This window comes from Pieris brassicae, chromosome 5, assembly GCF_905147105.1.
Source record: "Pieris brassicae chromosome 5, ilPieBrab1.1, whole genome shotgun sequence".
NCBI classification, from domain to species: Eukaryota; Metazoa; Arthropoda; class Insecta; order Lepidoptera; family Pieridae; genus Pieris; species Pieris brassicae.
In genome coordinates this window covers 17,734,416-17,756,559 of record NC_059669.1, presented here as the reverse complement: position 1 = coordinate 17,756,559, position 22,144 = coordinate 17,734,416, and the positions used below count along the sequence as shown (strand labels likewise).

The following is a 22,144-nucleotide window of genomic DNA, read 5'->3' as shown; positions in this document are numbered from 1 at the left end:
AGTCATTTAAACGTGTTACAGGGTCATGTCAGCCTGGTGCTTCTCGGCGAAAATTCTTGAATTTCGATACTATCTGGACGACGTGATGTGAAACCGCAAGTCGGTCAAGAAATAAATTAGGGTAAGCTAGACCCGAATAGAGCTAAATCTAGAAATGGATAAAAATATTCTAGAAGAGGAGAGTAGGAAGTGCATCTTTTAGTTTACTAATGGTGCGAGAAATCTAATACCAAGAGTAATGGGCAAATAGAACATTTCATTCGTTCCTTTCAGCATGTCCACGGCTAGACTGTTTTGCATCCAGCGCCTTTCGTCCATCCATCCATCCTCACAAGGTCATATCCTAGTCACAGGTCGTCAAATGCTCTGCCGACAGGTCCTCTTCCATTCCAGGTCTTTTAAACCCCATCACTATCGATTCTTTGGGCAATGTGCCAACACATAGAGGAAAAAATAAATGTAACCATTTGACCTTGATGTCATGAAATGAGTCACCCAAGGCCACTTTCTCCCCAATAAACATCTCTTTGTCCTATGACAAATGACGGACAAATGACGCGCCTATGCGCGTCAGACAGTGCCTTGTGGAGAGGCTGTTTCAGCGCAGAGGAATCAGTCACCCACGTCGTCCTGGAATGCGTGACTGTGGCTTCCCAATGAACAGAAATCCTCGGAGTAGTGATTTTGCACCGTGGTTGCACGTGAGCCCAGGAAACGTTTAAGCTTCTGGAAGGAGTTAGGCTGGCTTAATTAACCAGGACGCACACTGGGCGAAATGAGCGTCTAAGAGCTGTTTCCTTAACCAATAAAGATACTGTACTAAAGATATATAAGAACTGTCAAGAACGGCTTATACAGCGTAATATAAATATCATAGTAATTACTTATCTTAATCCGTCTCGACAAATTACCGATGCGTTTGCACATCGAGTAAATACGCCGCCAGGGACCTTTTGGTTTATTTCTGTGACAGTTGTGACAAAGGATTTTGAAACCGCAACGAGAAAATGAGTAATCCAAGGTTGTCTTTATACACTGATTCATGGAACTAAGTTTAAATTTAAATAACACTGTTTAAGAAAAAACTTGTGGTGTTGGTATTTCTAACCTAGATTCGATTGTCATCATTAAATTGTGATAAATGGATTTTTTATGTTAAGGCTAAGGACCTAACTCATCTTTGTTTTAAACACGTAATTACCTTTAATAAAAATAACATGAATTAATTAAAAATATACCAGTATATGTTGCGGTTACTCACATCCGTTTGACGCTACAATAAATCATTGAACATTAATAAAACCGATTGTTTATAAATCAATTTTACCGCAAAATTCAATTCATTAAATAGGAAGTTATGGTTGAAGATTGTTCAGTATAACAGACTCAATGTTATAATGTATGTACGAGGTTTCAATTCCTGACGATAATGATTTTTTACTGTCACATTTTTCCGTTACGTGCCATATTTTTCTGGTCCCTACCACGGCTGATTCGAAGCCATTAAATAACAAGAATATATCATAACGATAACAATGATAACAATAATTCTATTACAATTAATGAAATTTTGTAATAATCTTAGTAGTAATAAGGTAAAATGAAATAATTGTATTATTTGTATTCATGTCTATGATAATAAAAGCCTATTGTTAAACTTTATCTAATTTAATTTAATCTATTTCTGTAAAGTTGCATATAGTAGATCATTTTTCGACAAATAAGGTCATAAAGAAGTTTCACTGCTTACGTGTGTACACTAGTACACGCACACATCTTCTTTATCTGAGATGAAAAGCACGAAATTTCTACTAGACCCAAAACTTTATCGTCTATAATCTGTCCTATACGGAAAATGCAGATAATTCAACGACTAAAAACCAGTTGAATCTAATTTATTCGCATTATCAATCTAGTATTTCGTAAAGCAGAGAAAATTGTAATTGTTTACGAATCGCAAACAATTGTTCTCAAGTAAATATTTCTCGAAGCTTCTTAACAATAAGATTAATGTACCATAGGCTCAAAGGAAATTCGCCAAAAATGTCAGCAATTAATCGGGGAGGCCGTTTAAATTCATTTACGAATAAGTTTCATGAAGAATGGCATTTAAACGGAAATAATTAACGAACATTAAGCATTCATTAAAATCGTTGGATTGGAAATTAGGTAAGTTTAGAATCAACATAATTGTCCTATATGTACTGTTATTTTATAAACAGCGGTTCTAACGTGATCAACTTAAAAAAGAAGAATACTGTGAAAGTTTATTTTCCATTTTAAAAGCCCTAACTGCTGCTTAAAGCTTTGACTATTTATAGTCGATTCTAGCGTGAAGTTAAGCACACTTCTTACATGTGACATCTTCTGTAATCGTGTCCATTTTTACATGGTGTAGAGGAATTTAATCACGAAGAAATCCAAAATCCGTTGCAAAGTTAACCTTATTAGCAATAGACTTTCTAGTTCCATTAAACGTTATTAACTTTTCCATAGATATTTGACCAAAATAATGTAGGAAAAAGTAAAAAGGCTCCTAATAAAAGTGAAACAGAGCTATAATAAACGCCTATAAAGGCTGAGTTATTTTTTATCTTTTTCGTATTGCTCATAATTTTCATGCTTCATTCATGAGGTACCCATCACCGGTTTACTTCATATAAAATACATTACGGAGAAAATATTGTATTGATTACAAAACATGTAGCACGACAGTTATTAGCTTAGAAATTATACGTTTGAATAAAATATACTATTAATGATAAAAAATTAATACAATTTGAACTGATGCTTAAATATTTAAAAGCTGAAGCCTACCTCAAGGCTTTTAGGGATCTATCTTAGCGTAGGTACAAGACCAATAGGGAATTTGCTGCAAATACCATCTTCGAACATGTGTCTCTCCAACCCCAAACCCAACAAGGTGAATAAAATTACAATAATAATACAAATGGAATTCAAATAATAATTATTATTAATTTGTGTTAGGAACCAATCACCTCAAAAGAAGATTCGTGGGTGAGTTTGGTCCATCAAAAGGAACTTTTATCGTTCAAGCAAATGTTATGACATTATCAACCAAAAAGAAATGTACAAAATATAAACCCACGTGGTATAATTCATCTTTAACAAAAATTCCACGAAAGCATTAATATCTCAACGATCAGTGAGACGTTTTCATGAATATCTATTATTACGAATTCGATACAGAACATTTATAAGTATTCGTAACAAAGTGTGAAACCGATGGGCGTACACGTACTATGAACACTTTTGTAGTTCACACGATATTGTTATTTTCGGTTTCTAAATAGAAGGTATTTACGAGCTGTAGATTTTTCTATGGCTCGTAAATCGATCGGTTACAAAAACTCAATATTAAGTGAATTTTATGTATTCATTCGTTTATAATTGCATAATCTCGTAAGTTATTTATAAATAACATTAGAACAGAACGGAACTAGTGGCGATACAACTGTTTTAGGTTGAACCTCAGTATTTATTCGTGATCATTGGTTTTCAGGCAAGTTTTTGATTAGCCTTCTGTATCTGACACACGCCGCCTTTTTGGATCAGACCGATTTCCTCACGATGTTTTCCTTGACCGTACGATTGGGTGTTATGTTGATTAGATGATCCTGTTGCACCGTGTTTTTTTAATACGTAGAATATATCTACTATGGTGTCATTAATAGAGACGTTATATTTAAATAACATCATAGTTTGAAGTAGGCAAGCCCTTACATTAAATCTAAGATTCTACATTTTTAAATGCTGCAAGTGTTTTACTAAATTCTGGTATAACATAAAAATATTTTTATTACGCTTCTGTGGTAGAATATAAAAAGTATCATTACCATTCGATTTTATACCGTGGTAGGCATAAAATTTTATGTATATTTTTGTTACGTAAATCACTAAGAAAAGAATATGTATGGGTGTATAATTTGTTTAGTTTATACTAAGTTATACACAGCTTTGTCCACTGATTATTAACTAATTTTATTTTGAATTATATTATTTTAAACTAATAGTCCAAATGCAACTAAAGATCTTTTGTTAAACTACTTTATTATGTTTTAATGTAAATACGTATGTTTTGTATATTATTATAATTTTTATTACAGCCGATATGATTTGGCGCCGACGTCGCAATATCACTATACAAACAATGTACATATAAGGAATGCATCTAATATAGGTAAGGCAATCGTGCCGTACATAAATGGGCACAGTGTCCAGTAACTCGCCTCTCGACGGCCTCGGTCAATGACCCCGGCTGACCGACGCCCGCGCACCTCATATTCGCACTTTAAAACTGTGCTACCTTCATATAGGTCAGTACGCATTTTTGAGATAACGAAGAAATTGATTTTATTGAACAATCTCAGAAAAAAATTATAAGTCATACGACAATCAAAGCATGACGAACAACGTAACTAGACTTTGTGAAATGGACTCTTATGCAAGGCAATAGGGGCTATTTTATTTTACGTTTTCAATAAAACAATCTACAACTTTAAATTAAATTCTTTTACACACCCACAACCACTCATGTTTTAGTTTATTTGTTTATTTTATTTTGTTATTACTTTAGTTTAGTCATAGTATGTAGTCACCGTTTTGTATAATTTCTCCCCGCGATGGAAGGCTGGTGACCTGTTACCACAGGACTTTTATAGTCCACCACCACCACCAGCCTCTCACAAAGATGGTCAATACCGGAAGCATGTAAACTCGTAAAATGCAATATTGTGAAGAGGAAAATTATAATATATTATTATTTACACTTAACATTTATTTTAGATGTCCTTACTAAATTAAAAATATAAGCCATCATGTGTTTAGCCTATTTGGAATAGGAAACCCAACGCCATATCAAATTTCTCTGCAAATTCTGTAAATCGATCTATAACTCCTGATCGATAGTATTGAACTACCAAATGAGGTTCAAAATGATGAGTTAAACATTATTTAAGCCGATGATTGAGCTCTGCCGGTTTAGTTGACGGCCAATGCGGTTAATTAAATCATTAATTAAACTACATAGTTATATACAGCTCATTACGCCAAATTTGCGCTTTTGCAGAAGTTAAAATACGCTGAATATTCTGAATTAAAACAGTTTAAAAATGTATAGAAATTCTTAGCGTCGGTTATGCGATTCTCAATTCAGAGTTTGCGATGTTCAAGCTGTTCGACATTAAATTGTTTCTATACGCAAAATTAGTTCGTATAGAAAAAGTAGAATTCGAAAACTGGCATGTCTTGGGCCAAAAATTATGGCAATAAATACATTAAACATGCACAAATGTAAGCGATCACTGGATATATAGATTTATACAGTTACCTCGTAGGATTTTACGACGCGCAGATGGATGGTTAATGGACTATCTGTAATTAAGCTGAGCAAAATATCTAAATGTCCATTAATTTTTATGTAATAAAATAATTGTAAATGCACTTCGCTGCCATGTCCAGACATCCACAACAACGAATGTCCTAGTGTGTCCAGCTGTGTGTATGTATGTGCTGTATATAAACAACGCAACAATATTATCAGTGCTCTTTGACGCAAAACTAGAACTTACAGCAAATTAAGATGTTTCATAAAAAAAATTTACGTATCTTACTATAACAATTTATCGACTAGATAGCTATCGTAATAAAAGTAACGATTTCTTAAGAAGAACTTAAATAGCGTGGGCAGATTCGGAACTAAACGGAAGCCGAAGTAACGTTCGAATGGAATACGTGTAGCTTAGAGCTGTGAGCTTAGAACTAAATATATCGTATTTATGTATACGAATACAATGTACACGAATACAATTTATACGATGTTGACAAAACTATCGTGCTGAGAACCCTGAAGTCTACATTGAACAATAGCAACACACGTTCGATTATAAATGGCCCATGACGGATCAATAACTAGCTTACGCGACTTGAGTCACTTTAGATTCAGTCCTAATACAGTACAATTCACAATACTTTGTAACCGGTAGCCGCAAATAAATCACTTGAAGCGATCAGTGCTTTTAAAACTTATGAAAGCTCCACAAATGCACTTACTCGGTCTTACTTGGGAACTTGTGGACTTTTTTCATACTTCAGCGTGTTTACAGAGGAATTTTCCTAACAAATGTTTCGACTTAACTTTTATGGCATTTCTGCTTGTAATTTTGTGGATGAAAAATTATGTTATTGCAAAAGTTTCGGGTATGATTATTGAAATTGTAAACGCTTGACAGTTTACATGAAAGATTTTCGAGGGTTTTTAAAAAAATTGGCCTTTTCTTAAGAGTAAGGTTGATTTACCACTCGTAATTTCCATCCTTGACCTAGCGGTGTAAGTAATGTAAGTAAGACGAGTTAATTTTGTAACTTTTTACAAGTTACAAAATTAACTCTGATACATAAAAACATTTCTTTTTTTGAACTTTTGAATTATTTTGAATTTGGAACACGTTGGTATATTATTTCTTCTTCTTAGATTTTTCACCGTTTCACATATTATTTAGTGTTCATTATCGAATAACAATATGGAATGCAGTAATCTGCAATTCTATTTTCTTTTACACCCTATTACGTCATCCTTCCTTTTCAACTCCTATTCATAAAACTGATTTATTTCACTCCTCCTTCACTGTGCAAAGTATCCTACTTTAGAATTCCTTACCAATTGATATCAGACGAGTTCAATCTCTAAATTTATTTAAAAATCTTCTTTTTGATAATTTTTCTTTTGCCTCGTAATTAGCTTCTACTTGTATTTATGAATTGTGAGTCAATTAACCTTTGGCAGAGCTTATACATGTCTGTTTACACATATTATTATTTATACTTTTTCTTTGCATTTCATTTTAGTTACAGTTGCATGTTATTTTTTGGTTAATTAATTATGCACTTCTTGTACTTTACCCTCTGTAGGTGTTTCTTTTTTTATTCTCCCATATTAAGTTTGCCTGGAAGAAATCGCTTGTTAGCGATAAGGCATCCTCTTGCCTAATAACTTATGTAACCTACTTCCTTTTTTTTGTTTGTATAATTATGTATGTTATGGTTACAAAGTATAAATAAATAAATACTTTTTTTAAATTAAAATTGCGTCTAGTTATTTAATTAAAATTGCGTACCTCCTGTTCCTACCTTTCTGTAGGTACTTTTGATTCATTAAAACAAATTGTTTAATTTACACTTACCGAAATGTATAAATGTGGTTTCATATAGCAACATTTAATTTATAAATACCTGAAACAAAGGAGATGTGTTGTTAGTCAAAAGCAGTTACATAATTTGCCGACATTTTCATATAATATATGAAGTATAACGTATAGTATATAGTAAAATGTTGGTGATACGTTAAAAATGTGAACGAAAGCATCAGGCCAGACACAATTTTGCATTATTGTCTATTAGTATTTTAGCAAGCTATAAGCTATTCATTATTACCTCTGCTTACGTATCTATAACATATATTTACTCCTAATCTTTATATATATAATCCTACCGTACGTGTCTGTCACTGAACTCCTCTTTAACGGCGGGATCAATTTGATGTTTTTTTTGTATTTGTTTGGGTGGCGCCCTGGATGGTTTAGATTCACAAATCATCCTGGCAGATGGCGCTGCAGTTGGTAACTATCTTATTTATTTGTACAGCAAAGAAACAGCTGGTATACTCACATCTTCTGTGTATGTGTTCGTAGTTAAACTTCTGAAAGGCTGGACAATTTTGATGAAATTTTTGAGTTTTGACAAGTGGAGTCGAGAATGATTTAGCTTAGTAGATAATTTTTTGTATAAAGACATGTGTACAGACATCGTCACAACAACATTAAGAAATCTCTTTCACAGAAAAAGTTAAGAATGTCCCTATGTTTTTTACATAAAACATTCAGGTGTTGTTCATATTAAAAGAGAGAGGGAGAGATCCAAAAACAGAATATTATTGAACTTAGCTATTACACACACATTTCTACATATATCAATAATAATTCTAATGCGGTAGTTTGGGTTCTCATTTATATGTTTAATACACAGAGGATCTTATAGACTAGTGAGGCGACGTGAGCTGGAACACCGCTCAATATTCCTATATACAAATTCACCCAAAAACAAAAATAATCCACGCAAAGCTCATAAGAACTTACACATTAGCTTAACATACCCGAATATGCATACAATATTAACCTGTATAACATGGGCATAGGTATCAAAACAGGTTGAACATTATGTAGTGATGTTAATTCAATTATTGGTGGCCCGGTTAACACTAACTGGATTGTTTTAAGTCGGTTCTTTATTCTTGTAATTGGTGTTCGTAATATACTCGTGTTAATGTACTGAAAGTATGGAATCAAAATTAGATTATTACGGATTCAGTGGGTGTTCTTTGCGCTGATTTGGAAGTCATCATCATCTTCGAAGTCGTAGTTTCGAGTCTCAACTATGCACCAATGTACTCACTATGAGCAGTTTCCTCTTCCGCTTCGAAACATTCTCAGGGGACCTCTTGATTTCAGAGTATGCTATTATTAAAATAATTTATTTTAGATGACACGAAGTACTAATATACTAAGTTGTGAAGCTTCTAGACACTATACAAATATTTAAGAGCTTAAGAAGGTTTGTAGAATAAAACCGCACGATTATCATGTAATCCCTCAAACTAACTGTAGATATATTGCAATTACAAGCCAAGATCGTCATGAATCATTGACTGAGTCAGAGTTAATTCTATCTCGCTCACTTTGATCATGAACGCCTGTGTAAGTGAGATAGAAGCATGCGCCAGCGATCTAGGTCGATTAAGATTAATCATTCTTATTACTAAATTGATCTCATTTACTTTTAAAGTATGTACTTGAAATCGCTAATAACTTTTGCCTTACCGCCACGTGTACCAATTCATAAAATTATTTTTGCAGGCTATTAAAAGACGAGCAATGGTCGTCTTAACTCACTATTTTATATTGCGTATGCGTTCTTAATTGTTCCATTTAAAGAAAATAAGGCTTTTTTGGACACAAGTTCTTTTTTCTAATACAATCAATTTTAAACAAATCCGTATCAATACCACATAAACAATGAAAAGAAATGTCGATATTTTCCGTTGTTTCAGTCGTTATTTCTTAGTTTAATATTAAAATTATGCATAATGTGTCAACGTATTGACAGAGACTTCCACAGGTCAAAACCTTGGAATATGCTTAATTAGAGGGAACAGAATTTAATTAAAACGTACAAAAAAACTGTATCCTTGAAGAATTTCAGTGCGAGGGAGTAGAATGTATTATTATATTTGTACCAAGGTGCATAATTAATTCGAGGTATGTAAAAGACGAGCTGTGTCAGTGGCTAGGCGTGCGACTTTCAAGCCTATTCATTAGTTCGAGCCCTGGCTGTGTGGATCTTTTTCTCTTAGTGCAGATACATCGTAAGAACTTGCAAGGCTCATCAAATGGAAGCGCGTGACCGGAACAGATGACACCATTTCATTTATGAAACGTTAACATTTAGACATATTAATAAAAAGGTATTTAAAGGGCTTATACTATGAGAAATTCTGTTTTTTATTTGATTTAGCATATGTTAAGACATATTTCTTTACATTCTGACTGTAATTTGCCGTTTTTTTAATACTGATGAATGAGTTTATAATACGGGTAGGGACATAACGACAGACATGGATGGTGATTACCGTGTATTGGACGCTTTTGAGTTACAAAATTGTAAAAATTTGTGTTATATGAAATTTTGTTATAACTTTCTGAGGACTTTGGAAAATGCTCGAAAATTAGGTTTCCATTTATAAGCTAATAAAATAACAATTTGTTTAATGTGGTAAGCATTACCTCATGAAAATAGATTAGGTAGGATAGACCAAAATCCTCCTGGCGCCAATCTTTATTTATGTAAGTTAATTATAAGATTTAGTTCAGAATATTTTAGATAATGTATTGTGCTAGATAGCTTGATCGTGGTTACATTTATAAATATTCCGTGCTACTTTTGTTCAATTTTACAAGAATAAACCCTAACACGATGCATTTTCACAATTGAACACCATATATACAGTATTTTTAATAGAAAACTTAAATAAATTTTATTAATAACGTTTAGTCCTGTGGCAACCTTAATACTGGTGGTAGCATTTCCCATTTCACATGTTATAGAATTTTACATTGATAAATCACGAATAACGTCTGGTCAAAGATCATTATTACCACACAATAATAAATAATTTTATAAAAATAACCGTTTATTAAAATTTAATAAATAATGAAGTTTATGATAACTAGAAATGTCGTTAAAACGTGTAATCGTACATTGTAGTATCAGTTAGCTAATATTATGAAAAGCTTCCGAAAATCGTTAACACGATTCCCATTGAATGTTAATTTTATTAATAATTAAAATATGACACGTACAGACAATAGATTTGTTCATTCAATAGAATTATTTATTCTATGAAATAACTGCGCCCCGTATTTTGTCACGTTTTGATAAGTTAGGCATAAGCTGTAAGTTGGACCTAAGAACACTTAAAAGTGTTGTTTAAATTAAAGTTCTGTAGAGATTTACAATTTATTATGCTTGGAAATGGAAAAATACAATTTTGTCACTAGAAGAGAATGTAGAATAAAAATATATAACCGGTAACAAGGATTAATATTTTATTTTTAATAATAGACTTAATGTTATTATGAAGGGGTCGGCAGAGACTACAGATCTCGACTTTCTACGGTTCTGGCCTATTTCTCTCACTTCATCCTTTTAAGTATGACCTAACTAAACTAATAAAATCATTAAAGACATTTCTATTTTTACGTTTGCGTACTTAAGGTATTTTATTTAATTAGGTATATAAAACAATATTTACAAATTTCTTAACCTACAAAGTAACAATTAAAATTATTAAAAAGCAAATCAAAACAAATTCAAAAAGTTTAGTCCCTGTGGCAATATGGCCTATAACGTAGTACCTATAACGCTGGCAGCATTTCCTCGCTGTATTGCGATACTTATTTGTTGAGCTAGGAAAGCACCAGCTCTGGGGTCACCGATGTTATCTACCAGGCGCCAACTTAAGTCTTTAATAAGCGCATGTGCACTTGAACCCCTCGGCGCAAGTTTCTACTCCAAAGGGAACAAAATCGATGTTGGAGAAAAGACTCTTATATTTGTGCCGATGATTTTTTTTACTTAAACTAATCATTAGTTTTTGTAAACATTAACTTATGTTTATGTTTTGTTAGCTTGGAACCATTATTAATTAATCTGTAAATTACTTTGCTACGCTTTTTTATTAAAAAAAATAGAACAAAAAATACTAATTTATTTGACGTTACCCGAAACGAAATTCTAATTTCAAAAACAACAGAAGGATTAAACTAATGCTGAAACTACGATTTATGGCGTTACTAAAATAACTTGACGTTATTTAACAAGGGTACAATAAAAAGGCAATAGTGGTATGAGCTTTCAACCCCTCGTAAAGATAATATCCAAGTCACGGAGAAAAAAATTACGACACTTTTTGGCGCAAGTGAAACTATTTATCATGTTGAGTCGAAATGTGAACTTGTCATGTTTAGTCAAAATTATGAGAATAGAGAAACTTTGAGGCTTATATAATAATTTACCGTATTTGTATATGAATAATCATGTATTTTGTTTATTATTTATTCAGTCGTCAAATAGGACAAAACAATTCTGCCCCTGTATTCTGTAAATGAAAATTCGATTCGCACCACGACTATGTGGCAACAGCTGGAGTATATTTCCGAACCAATTCTACTTTTTTTGTAAGGAATCTCGCTGTTGGCCTTATGGGTCTTGAACGGGATGGGATGATGTTTAGCCTTGTCGAAGTGGCGTGTGGACGCCAACATCATCTATTGGGCTATAGTACGGAGCTCCAGGTCGTGGTGGAGTTTGACGTTTCTCAAGTGGAAGAAGGCACCGGTCGCGCCGGTGCCCTCGTGAATCGCGACTGAAGCACCTGAAGCCGGTGGATATGGGCGGGGGCACAATGCGCCAAGACTACGCTAGCGTATGTCAGCGGTCAGATGTACAATTCTACTTAGGGTCCTTCACGAAAAGACCGTATCAATTCTAAAAAGGCCAGCAGCGCACTCCCAGTCCTCTCTCCATTAAGAGTCTCCATGTGCGGTATCAATTAACATCAGGTGAGCCTGCCCTGACCGACGAAAAAATTTTTTTTCGGCGTTTTGGGTCTAAACCTTTCCCTTACCGTGCGACCGAGTGTTACATTCGCACACAGATATAGTCCATTGGTACAATTTGTACTCAGGGATGAGGGTCGCTAATACTAGGCCAACACTGCTCTAGTATAGGTTTAGCAAACAGCAAATGCATCAGTAAAATATTATCCGTTCAAATAGTACGTTATATTTGTTATTCGATTTCGAGTCGTCTGAAGGCTATTGTTTGACAGATTTACGGTTACAGAAACAACAATATTATTGACAGAGAATATATGTTTCAAAATTGAAGGCTAATATCGGAAAACTATCAACATTTTACATGAAATGTAATATGTGAAAAATACTGACAGTTAATATTTTATATTTAATTCCAGAACGCGATTCATATTTATGATGATGATATTGTAACAATCAATAGTTCTCCGACCAGGAGGCTGGTCCAGGTACTCCTGCATCGACATAGTGGAAGAGGTAAAAAGCGGGAAGTGGCACAGGACGGAGCACTCAAAGTTTCTCGTTTCGGGTGCCAAGACACATTGTCGCAGAGCCAGCGGAGTGAGTTGTTTGTTCTAGTAATACAATAAGGTATTTAAATCCACAAACTTGGTGAAAAGACTAGGAACACTCATAGACATTACAATATTCTATGATAATTATGACTGATTATCGAATTCTTTATAGTTTGGCTTACGTTAATTTTCAGTTTTGAATTTTGTTTCATATGCATTAAGCATTTTAGCATTTTTAGGAACAAAGACCACTTAGAACCGCTACCAATGAACATTTTAAGTGTGCTGCCTTAAAAGGTGAACTCTGTAGGTCGTAGTAAGATCTCAAATACTCTATACGAAAATAAGCACGAACATGCATTAAATCTAAGTCGAAAAGGCATTGCAAAAATCGTATTTCCTCACTCATAAAATAAACTTACTAAATCCGAAAGTTTTATACTGAAATTGTAGCTTACTTAAATCACCGATTTACTTTCGAGTAGTTTGGCGTTTCGCGTAAGGTCAGTAGTTTGTAAAGACAAATGCCTCGATTTATTTCGTTGGCATTAAAACTTTTCACACATAGTCAAGTTTTAGTTAGAGTTTCGCTATTTGCGAGTGATTTACTCAATATTGGACTGTGGCGAAGTTCATTAATTTTTTTCATTTCGTAAGATTTTTCTTGTGTAAATATTTATTTTCGATCGGAATCCTGATTGGATTTTCCAACTTTTAACTGTTAAGCAAATTTTGGTTTTAGCCTTATGTAAAGGTTAAATGGAAGTCTAAAATAAATTTGAAGCCAGAAATTAAAAGCAAAATTTTATTGGAAAAACGGATGCAAGCCGAGAGCAAGATCCATATATGGTGGTAGCGCCACTGGATTATAACATAATGCAGTTAGATAAATTTACAACACACAGTTCCTGTAAACCACAAAACTGAGTTTTACACTTTTGTGTTTTTCACGTAAAAACCTTAGAAATTACGCAAGAGCATATAACAAGACTACTTACTTAAGAGGTGAAACTTCTTTATGACCTTATTTCCAAAAATAATCTAGTATATGCAACTTTACAGAAATTGGTTACATAAAGTTAAATGAGATAAAGTTTAGCAAATACTTTTATCATCATAGACACGAATACAAATAATACAATTATTTCATTTTACCTTATTACTACTAAGATTATTACAGAATTTCATTAATTGTAATATAATTATTACTATCATTGTTATCGTTATTATATATTTTTGTTATTAATGGCTTAGTATCTCTTCGAATCAATCGTGGAAGGGACAAGAAAAAGATGGCACGCAATGGAAAGATGGGACGCGCAGCCAAAAAATGTGATAGTATTTTTTTTCCAACACCGTTAAAGTTTCATTTAAAAAAAACAGTATATTTAATTGGAAAAGCATTTAAATACCAAAAAACAGAACAGATGCCATAACTTACACGACGTGTTTCAAAAATCGGTCGGAAATATTCAATCCTTATGCGCTTACTGGTTGAGGAAAATACATTTTTTTCCATTTCTTCCCGTTTTCCGATAGTGATAAAATCTGTTATGGTAATAAATATTATCTGTATATTGAAATACTTTGCTTTCAAGATAAACCGAATAAAAATTGTTAATTTTTAACTGTTTAAAGTAACATTTGGAATCCCGTTACCCATTACGGATTACATTATTTGAGTCTTTACTAAAATTGTTATCGGTAAAGTCATGCACTACGTGTTTTATACTTTTAAGATCGATGAATATTTAATTATAATTCCAGAAATTGGTCTAGAAATGCTTGACCAATCAAACGTCCCAAAACATTCTAAATTTAAAAGCTAACAGTAGTTATCAATATTTTCCATTAAGACATCTAATAATGAAATAAATTTCATCCGGTTCTAGTAAAATATTTTAAATATGAATATTGAAAACTTTAATTTCCTTTAAGCGAAGGCTTGTAAACAACTCTTGTCTCGAGCAGTACAATACTGAGATTTTTCCTCAAGTAACTAGTTATTTCATAAATAAATGCAGGACCTTCAAGGTTTATTTTAATTCGAAATATGAATTCCCTCAGAGCAAGTCATAGCGGTTAGCAAAGTGCACAAGTGTGTGCGTCACCGTCTCTCTATCGTTACTAATATACTCCGATCAGAACAGATCCTCTGCGACATTGCCGGATATTCACTAAATCTGATTCAGGGTCTCAAGTGTCACTCAAGACCCAATATGATCGTAAACCGCTAACTTTATAACTTAATATTAAAATTAAGAACAAGGCTTGTGAACCTCATCAGTAAAACAAGCTAACCACAAGATCAGTATTTATATGCCATGCACACCCTTTATTAACGGAGAGTTTTCCTTTAATAAATTAGGTCAATATTGTACCAAGTTTCTTCTATTACATTAATACCAACCACTCCGCGCCTAGCCGAATATAACATCAATTTGAAAGCTGTCATCGAGGCCTAATGGTATTGGTGAGGGCTAATTAAGCCGTGTCCGGATATTTACGGCGTGTTTTCTCATTCATTTGTGGCCCAATAACAAATCGTTTGCCACTGGGCACGCGATCTGATCACCATTATATATGAAAACTTAACACACCACTTGGCTTCACAACTTAACAATTTGATGGAGATGAAAATTTAGGTTGAACGCGCTAACCATAAAACTACTGAATTCGATTTTTTTTTAAATATTTTTGTGTTCGAGCCCTTAATATCTTTATATTCATTTAATGTACACGAGTACATTTAAAGGAAAACATTCTCTACTGGACACAATAACGTCGGAACGGTTTGGTGAAATTGATGTCAAAAGAAATTTATATAAATGTAACAAACACGTTTCATCTCAGTTAATTATATTTTATATTTAAATTAATATCTCTATAAATTATTCACGTAACAAAGCTTTGTATAAAATTGCTAATAACAAACGCAAATAATGCTTCGATAAATATAATTGTTCAATGAATCGTTATAGTTCTGTTATTATGACTTGTGCATTCTACGAAGTTCAGAAGAGAATTGCATTTCGAGTGGCTATACTAATGATGGCACAAGAATATTTCTACTTAATATTGTATACCATTCTAATTAGTTTTCATATTATTCTCTTCAATAAAATGTTTCAAGTATTTAGGTGCATTGATCTTTACTATTATATAATGTAAAATGAGAATTTATAAACCTTTGAATAATTCACGTATTTTTTGAGGTTTGGATAGTAAATTCAGCTATATTAATTTATAATCTTTTTATTTGAAATATGTCAATTGCCTTGTCGGTCTTCAATGGTAGGCAATGATGCTCTCAAGAGGCTGGACGCTTTATGGGTATACACCATGTATGTATTATTATATGTTTTCTAAACACAGCGTCGAAACTTGGGTTTAAGACATACGCAGCCTTATTATAAATATAAAACAAGGGGCTAAACACAGTACAGTATTTATAACAGTTAGTCGTTAAATATGGAATATCTAATCGTAACCATGGTAACGTCTTAAGTGTACGTTTTACAATAAGTAGGCAAATATGAAGTACACATAAAGAAAATTCCACCGTAGAAAAACAGATTGACTACGCTTACACTGACAATATTGTTTGTTAAAAAACAAGAGCAATCAGTAATTGGAACAAAATGAGTCGTAAATTCAAGATTCTAGAATTTTTCTACTCTAGCTAACACAAACAGGTTTCAACAAGGTAAATGTAAACTTCACAGCCACAGATCTTATTAAGACTTAATTAACAACATAGTCCTCTTACCTAATTGAATTATCTAAATTATTAATTGGCTTTCTGTCAGTTGGTAATTCGGTCAAAGTTTAACTCTTCTGATAATTACAAAGAAACTGAACCAAGTTTTAATCGTCTTTCGGATAGATAAGCTTAGTATTAAAAGTTCGATTCGAAAGTTACGAGAATGACAGCTGCTTTTTAATGGAAAGTTTCAGGATTTTCACAGATAGAGGAAATTATATCATGCTGTTATTTTGTACTGAAGAAGCTTCATTTGTTGTAACTTGTTTTATATAGGAGTTTTCCTTATCGTATGTGTAATGTATCCCACATTACACATACGATAAGGAAAACTAAAATTCTAAAGATGGTGTCTTGTTGAGCGGATCGTAGAAGACTTCCAGCCATCAAGGTGAGGCTGCTTCCTTAAGAAATTTCTGATGTTTTGCAGTTTATATTTTTAATTTTATAAATTTATTTGTTTTAGTGTGTTATTAGAATTTTTGCCAAAGTAACTATAGGAGACTAGCGGCATGTCCCGACTTGGCACAGAATATAGAATTTTTGAAACATTTTTAAGTAAGCTTTTATTATTCGGTGGAAGTTAACATTCTAAAAACAATATTTGAAAACAAACCCAGTAATTTTTGAATTTATTCCTTACAAATAGAAAAAAAAACCTTTTTAATATTAGTAGAAGTGCATAAACGTAATCTAATATATTAATTAGTATCTGTATATACTAAAACAATAAAAATTATTTTTATGTTTTTGTGTTTACCTATGCCAACGGAAATGTTTGAAAAATCCATTAAAATATACATTACTTAACTTTAGGTAGGCTTTCCCAGCCACATCACTTGCGTATACATTTCCCTTCAAGCGACGCGCCTAAATTGTTTCGCTTTTATCGAGGTTAAAAAATGGTGTCGTGTTACTAGTATTTACTATAATTATAGTAGCGTACAGCCTAATTGTTGTTGCTTGAACTATTACCTTGGATTTCTTCGTAAATTTGGGGAATTTTTAGGGTTTGTTGGCAAATTTATAAAGATTTCCTATGCATGCAGTCTAGGTCCGTGTAAAATACGAGAGCGACTCCGAGGGCCTCTTGGTTGTCTCTTTGAGTCCAGCATCGTATAAAAAAATGTTTGCAGTCTCAGTAGAGTATGATAAACTCCGGCTGTGCGGTAATGGATGTTTCTTACTGTGTGCGCAATTCCCATGAGAAACGGCTTAAGAGAACGTCTGCAAATATAAATGTGCAATAAATTATCAAGCGGCATGAGCTGATTGATATTGGAGACATTTTGTATAGTATAAATAAGATCTAGAACTATGCAAAATAAAAAAACTATACAGGTGTTGCTGCTTCCTTAAGATATTTCTGATGTTATGCTGTTTATATGTTTGATTTTCAAATTTATTTGTCTTTTTTGCTTTGCCGAAGTAACTATAGGAGACTAGCGGCATGTCCCGACTTGGCACAAATATAGAATTTGGTTATATTTTCAAGTAAGTCTTTATTATTCGGAGGAAGCTAGCATTCTAAAAACAATATTTGAAATCAGCCCAGTAATTTTTGAGTTTATTCCTTACAAAGAAAAGCTTTTCCTTTTTAATATTATTGGAAGTACATAAACTGAATCTAAAATATTGAATGAGTACATATGTGTATACCAGTTTAAATAAGATCTATAACTATGAGAAATAAAAAAACGTTACTAAACGTTTTGTACCATTTTATAACGTAAGAGTTTCTGGCAAATAAATGTGTTTTTAGACTCGTCTTTTTAGGGTTTTTTCTACTTAAAGCAGATTCGGAATTACGCGAGTTACGAACCGAAATATATAATACTGTATATCAAATAATTAGTCCTCTTCTAAATATAATGACTTCAGGTCTGCCGTCTAATAATTGTACTCGTAATCTCAATTTACTCACCGCGTCCTCGAACATACATTATAGCGTATGCAAATACAATGTACAATCAATATAATAGGCACTTGAACAAACTTTAACAGCAACAAAGACCTTTGTGAGTTTTTAAAATGCCTCAGTAAAATGTCTTAAAGGCTGTAAACATGAAACTTGCAGAGCTCCATTGTTCTTAGAAGAAAGGGATCATTCCAATGAAACTTATAAAACAAAAATACAAAATAAATAGCCGCGGTTCGGGATTCTCATCGTAAATAGTTGAGAATAAATAGTATATGATCGAGTTTTGTAACCTAACATTAGTTAAGTTACACATATATATTTTAGTTCATAATTAGAAACGCAAACCAAATGTTAGCAATGAACTTACACTTGTAGCCAATAAGTTGTAATGTCTTTGTAGTTGTAAATGAGCCCTTTAGCTTTTCCCACACTCATAAATTTTAATATAACATTATTGTTTCCTATTATGTCCAAAAGGTCGACTATACTTCTATTCAAGTGTTACGTAGATAACGTACGTACTTGGGTTACGTACTTGGCTTATTTAACGGTTTTTAACCGTTAAATAAGCCAAGTTAGTTTTTTGTTAGCGTCGCAATCCCTAACTTTTTGTTAGTAATAAATGTTTTAAACGATTAGAGCCAGTTGACACCCAGCTTCAAACAAAGAGTTTCATTTATTTGAACATCCCTACAACAACCGCTACTGACCTTAAACCTGTAACAAAAAAAAATCGAGGAGTGCGTCAAGTTGGTAACTATGACCCAAAAACAAGTTCTTTTAATTTTTTACCAATTCAACCTGTGTTTTAACTCTCTGCCACTCTTCAAAACAGTAAAATTCGAAAATTTTATAAATAAAGGAATTATTTTTTTAGGTGTCACAAAAACAGTTGCTTCAGTTAAAGCAACGTACGTTTTTAGTTAAATTAAGTCAAATATCACGTGTAAAATAAAAATACTGTCCATACTCATATATTTAATGTACGTAATTAACAAGGGCATAAAACTCATCCATTCCACGTACCTATATTGAGATTTACGTACTTCGAGCAATTAGGCCGGATTCGCCTTTAATACATGACTTACAAATTTAAATTTATGATACAGTAGAACCATTTATGATAGAACAAAGAACAAATTACGTGGCTAATTTCGTTACCACATAAATGTTATTCGATTATATACTTACATAAGGACTTTCAAACTCACTATAAATTGTATGATTGGCAACGTAAACTCAACTCGGACAAGCACAGTCTTATATATAAGAGTCTTTCCTCCAACTTTGATTTTGTTCCCTTTGGACTAAAGACTCTTGGGCCGTGGGGATCAAGTACACTGGCGCTATTAAAAGATTTTAAGTTGGCGCCTGTAAATGATACCCGGGACCCAAGAGCTGGTGCTTTCCTCGCGCAACGAATAAGTATCGCAATACAGCTAGGAAATGCTGCCAGCATTAAAGGTACCACAGGGACCTAACTTTTTAAGTTCGTTTCAATTTTTATTTTATTATTATTACGTAGGTTAAAAATATTGTCTAGACTGGATTATTCAAGATTAATTATCTACATATAAATCTGAATTATATCTCATCATAATACATTCAAAAATTTTTTATCTCTTGTGGCATATTTTTTAACATTATGTTATCTGAATAAGAAATAAAGTAACAATAGCACAGTGTGATTTGAGTGGGATGCAACTTAGCATGAGTTGTGGGACACATATACGTTTGTACGTACGCGCCTATGTATACGTATACATAAATAAAAGCATGTTGTAAGAACTTACCACGGACCGAGCTATTTTCGTATATTGGTATAAAAAGTTTTTTTTTTCAAAAGCGCATCGTGCAATCCGTATTCTAACTATGAGCAGATAAGCTGTAGGATGATTTGCGGGTGGAGATATTACCATAATAATATTAGCTCAGTCAATGCTGCTGAGCTTCTTCGTCGTTTGAGACGGTTTATATACTACGGTAGGGTGAGTTGAACAGCTAGGTAGTTAGGATGATTTTCCAGCCTAGTCTTGTACTTCTGAGCGTATACGTTTATTTCCTCCTTAACTGTAGGTATGCCCAGGTGTATATGGTATAAAAATAATTAGCAAACCAAATTGAACCTAAGTAATCCTGATTTACGAAACTCAAAACCAGACAATTAGTCCTATTGGCAAAAAAGCTATTAAATCGCAAGTAGACTACAAAGTAATGTAATTCAACTTTAATAAAGTTAATATAATAACATATTTCTATGGTGATTTTTTTAAAGGTTCCGCCCTCGGCTTTGTTGTTGAAGAGCGATGGCAGTCAGTCATTTTGAGATCTTTATCTACTTCTATACTTCGTAATCCATAGAGATTATATTGGCCCACAAGCGAAATATATATTACAGTATGGGGTTACGGACTATATTATTTATTTACGCATGTTATGGCTGCCTTTGTATAAACACCTAGACACTATCTACCCTATGTTGATAAGAATTACGAATATATTCCATGCACATAATGTAAGTGTAATTCATCGTGGGCCGCTGACGTGGTCAGGACATAAAAACTGAAGATAAGCTCGCCTCACTTTTATCGTTCACTTGCATGTTTCCATAGACACACCTGACACGTTATCGAAGTATGACACGAATCTTGCCATAATTTGCGTTGAACAAAATTTCCTTTTAGTAGAACCTCCATACTAAAATATTTGGCATAGTCTGTCTCATATATAGTCAAAACCGTTTACGACGACATCGTATAGAACATACCGGTTATATTGACCAAAATCAAAGGTCCCGGCTGAATTATATGTATTAGGTACTTAATAACAACGTCATCGGCTGTTACGACTATCGGTTTTTACGACCAAATATGACTAGTCCCTTTTATGTCGTTATAACAGATTTGGACTGTATTATACTTTGAGTTTTATTCTGAAACCAAATTCATCATATAGAAGCTTCACAAACTTTATATAATATAACTAATATAACCAATAAAAAACATATCATTCAAAGAACAAATATTGCACAATAGTAATTTTCGATGAAAATAAGTTTATTATTCATTTTAATTTATTAATTAATAAGAATATATTTATGTTACAACATTGATACAAATTGAGAGACTTTTATGTGGTTATCATGAGGAAATTTTACGGATTTCCCAGATACGTCACATCGATATTATGAGTCATCTCATAATGACGATGTCAAAATATTCCTACCTCTAAAGTACATTCGTCCTAAATAAATGTCGATGTCACATTTGCCATGTGTCGTGTTTAACAAATCTCTCTAGAGACTTGAATTAATCGAACAAAGCTTATACACTATTTGTTATCATCGCCTTGTTAGCATATTCTGAGCATTGAATAGCTTGGAATTTTTTAACAGGAATAAAAAATTCTGCCTAGCAAATCACATTATTTTCTAATGTGTTAAAATAAAAACTACTATTATGCCAGCTTGAGTTATAACATCACACGTTTCTCAGGCAATACTACTCTCTGAGAAACCATAAACCATGATTCACTATGACTCATACCACTCATAGACACATAACTGAGTCACGAAATTGTAAAAATGGAAACACACATTCACTTAGATCAAGTACTAAAATTGTTTACTAGCCGTAAACATAATCAATAATCGTAAATTATGTTACGGTAAGTCAGTTTCGGACACATGGCGGTATATTGTTACGAGTGTTAGTTTTTT

General features: G+C 32.9%; 1 protein-coding gene across 1 annotated transcript in view; it reads right to left on the bottom strand.

Moving 5' to 3' along the window:
- The window catches only part of LOC123710492 (DE-cadherin), a 175,287-nt gene that overhangs the window by 129,790 nt on the left and 23,353 nt on the right, over window positions 1-22,144 (bottom strand). The gene's annotated exons all lie outside the window — the stretch shown is intronic.